Source organism: Syngnathus scovelli, chromosome 2 (assembly GCF_024217435.2).
Source record: "Syngnathus scovelli strain Florida chromosome 2, RoL_Ssco_1.2, whole genome shotgun sequence".
Lineage (NCBI taxonomy): Eukaryota > Metazoa > Chordata > Actinopteri > Syngnathiformes > Syngnathidae > Syngnathus > Syngnathus scovelli.
This window is the reverse complement of record NC_090848.1, coordinates 20,764,067-20,767,684: the sequence shown is the minus strand read 5'-3', so window position 1 is coordinate 20,767,684 and position 3,618 is coordinate 20,764,067. Positions and strand designations below refer to the sequence as shown.

At 44.2% G+C, this 3,618-nt stretch overlaps 1 long non-coding RNA gene across 1 annotated transcript; it reads right to left on the bottom strand.

Moving 5' to 3' along the window:
• Window positions 1–444: 444 nt before the first annotated feature.
• LOC125989114 (uncharacterized) lies at window positions 445–2,621 on the bottom strand. The gene is made up of 5 exons (XR_007488605.2): window positions 2,565–2,621; window positions 2,194–2,427; window positions 1,735–1,841; window positions 1,318–1,486; window positions 445–1,127 (listed from the first exon to the last, which is right to left on the bottom strand). It is a non-coding gene; the product is annotated as an uncharacterized lncRNA (long non-coding RNA).
• Window positions 2,622–3,618: the final 997 nt, after the last annotated feature.

Here is a 3,618-nt window from a genome sequence, read left to right as displayed (position 1 = left end):
TCCCCAAGTCGCTGCCCGAGCGCGGTTCTGTTCCCCGAAGTCGCCGCCCGAGTGCGGTTCTGTTCCCCAAGTCACCGCCAGAGTGCGGCTCTGTCCCCTAGGTCACCACCAGAGTGCGGCTCTGTCCCCTAGGGCGCCGCCGGAGTGCGGCTCTGTCCCCTAGGTCGCCACCAGAGTGCGGATCTGTCCCCGCAGTCGCCGCCCGAGTGCGGTTCTGTCCCCGAAGTCACCACCCGAGTGCGGATCTGTCCCCGCAGTCGCCGCCCGAGTGCGGATCTGTCCCCGCAGTTGCCGCCCGAGTGCGGTTCTGTCCCCGAAGTCGCCGCCCGAGTGCGGTTCTGTCCCCGAAGTCGCCGCCGGAGTGCGGTTCTGTCCCCGAAGTCGCCGCCGGAGTGCGGTTCGGTTCCCCAAGTCGTCGCCCGAGTGCGGTTCGGTTCCCCAAGTCGCCGCCCGAGTGCGGTGCGGTTCGGTTCCACAAGTCGCCGCCCGAGTGCGGTGCGGTTCGGTTCCCCAAGTCGCCGCCCGAGTGCGGTGCGGTTCGGTTCCCCAAGTCGCCGCCCGAGTGCGGTGCGGTTCGGTTCCCCAAGTCGCCGCCCGAGTGCGGTGCGGTTCGGTTCCCCAAGTCGCCGCCCGAGTGCGGTGCGGTTCCCCTAGTTTTTTTTTTTTTTTTGGGACGTCGGGAGACGTCCCTTGTGGGGGGGGTTCTGTCACGTCTCGCCCCCAACTGCTCCACTATGTGTCTGTTGTCTTGGTTTCTGTCTGTGTGCTCGCCCCTCCCCTCCTGTGTGCCCATGATCAGTGTGATTGTTCCCACCTGCCTCTCGTTACCTGTCTTGTATAAAAGTCCTGTCTGCCCCTCTCTCCCTGTCGGATCATTGGTTTTGGTTTTGGTTTTGGTTGCTGTCGTTCGGTGTTGTCGTCTTGTCTTGGTGCCGTCATGTCCTGCTGTCTTCTTGTTCCACGTCCCGGTCAGTCAGTCAAGTTATTGTTTAAGTCATGTCAGTTTACCGAGTCTGTATTTTGAGTTGCTTCAATAAACCCTGGTCCAAGCTGCACTTGGTCGTCCTGCTCCATGCTCCACCCGACCGTGACACCATCCCCACCACATCCTCCACAGTGCCATCAACCTTCAGAAAAGGCAAACATTTGCTGTCATGATTAAAGTGTCAACAAGTGTTAGTTTTATATTTGTGTTTTACAATTAAGATGTACCTAAACAAATTCAACAAGCAAATTGTCCTTGATCGTATAAAAACTTCTCCATGATACTGTATATCCTTGTAATGGATCATGGATCTTGATGTGCCAAAATCTTACCTCGTAGTGTTCTGGCACTTGAATGGGGTAGCGTGCCTCTCTGCCGAACATTAGAAAGTAAGGCTAGTACTTTGTTGTCATTTGTTTTTTGGTCCGCAAACCAAACATAACTGCATCCAAATATTCATCCCGCCTTTCTGGATGCTGACAAACCACTTTGCTCAGAGCTCTAAAAAACAAAATCAGTTTTAAAATTGCGCTGGTGACAGTGTTGTTGTTTTTTTATTAATTTTGGAGAATTGTATATAAATGACTCCAATGACAATTTTTCAACCAAAATGTGTTTTTTCTGACCTAACAGTTTTTATAGTGCATGTTATTTACTTTGAAAGTGCCTTGAAAACAAAAACAAACTCATGAGCGACATCATAACAAGAAATTGTCAAAGATTAATGTGGGTAAATGAAATATACTCACCTTTGAATTGTTCCATTTAATTTTTCCACCAACCCATTAGTTTGAGGGTGGTATGGTGAGCAAAGGCTTCTTTTTATGTCAAGCATTTCACATACTCTCTTGTTGATCTGCAGTTGCCAGGGGAAAGAATAAGTAATTGAGTTGGGCAATTTTGCAGTGAAATAGTGTTTGAGAATGTGAGCTTAACAGCATCACTACACTGGCTTTGCATCACAAATACACAGAAGGAAAATACAACACCCACAAGTGCAACAGTCACAAAACACGGACAAAATACAATGAGCAGTAAGAAACTTTTTATTTTTTATTTTACTCCAGCTATTTTATGAAGTTCGACATCCTTTCGTTGCTTTCATTGGCCACACAAAATAAAGTTGCAGGCCAGATATGCCCTCAGGGACTTGTATTTGACAGCTATGATGAAGATAATTTCTGCCAAACACTGTATGTAGTACTTACTGCATTGACAAATTCTTTGCCTTGATCTGTCAAGATCCTTTTTGGCGACTCAAATTGGTAGACGAATTTTAGGATACAGGCGGTAACATCAGCAGCAGACTTCGACCTCAATGGATAGGCTTGAGGCCATTTCGTGAAATAATCGACCATCACGCAAATATATTGGTATCCATCTTTTGTCTGAGCCAGTTTGCCAATGAGGTCCATGCCCAAGAGTTCAAATGGCTGAGACACCTAATAAATAAATATTTATAAAAACAAATTGTGTTAAACTGATGTTGCTGAGAAAAATAGTTATATAAAGTATGCCACATACAAAATACTATATACACCTTGGGTCAAAATAGAGAACATTATTTGGATTAACTGACCTGTATAGGCATGACCTCTGTTGGGCTTTTTATTGATATGCCGGCTGCCTGACATTCGGTGTACTGGGACACCTGACAATGGCAAGTTTTGTGGAAAAGTAGTCATTGTTAATAAATGCATGCAAACAGAAGGGGAAGATCTTAGATAATCATTTTGAATTGTTTGCAAAAGATACAAAGGAATAGTTTCATTCATTATGTTTGCAGGCTTAAAAAAATGAACAAATAAGTATACTCTTTTTGTATTGTTTACATACCCACTCATTAATGTCAACAGACATCGCTTGCCAGTAATATCTCAGAGAGATGCTGTGTTTTGTTTTATTTTGCCCGGCGTGTGCCCCTGCCGGGCTGGCATGAAAACTCTTAAAAATTTCATTTGCCTCTTCAGCACCACAGACAACCTTCACTTGGACTGCCTGGCCTGTGCCTTTTTGGCGGCAATAATACAGCTCCCCTCCTGAGTCGAAGTAAAAATAAAACGTTGAATTAGCACCATACTTGTGGTAATTCATGAAGTACTCACTCAATACACCTAATTGCAAATTTGCTACTTGGACAAAAAAAAAAAAAAACAGTTTCATAATATATCAAATGTTCACTCAATGGGTCTACAACCAAATATGTTACTTTAGTTTGATAATTTATCAAATATTTACTCAATAGATCTACAAATAGTTACTTGAAAAAAAACATTAGCTTGAGTTGCACTCAACAAATTCAACAATTTCCTTCATAGTGAGGTGTGTTGCGTTCAACATTTTATAAGTCAATTATTTGTGTTATAGAGTAATTACTCTAAAACTTAAGTTTCTGACGTTAGTGTAGAAATTAGCAAGTTCTGCAATGTGAATTTTTGGTGCGTCTCTGGATCTAATTTGCTTGATTTATGTACGTTGTGTATCTTACCCTCAACGTCGTAAAAAGAAGCTTTTCTTCTCAATACGTACTTCTCCTTCTTCGTAATACCATTTGGGTATTCACGTTTTGTTTTGTAGGCAATAATTTGTTCGTAAATAGTTGGGTCCATCGTGCGGCAGCGTATTGTTGTCAG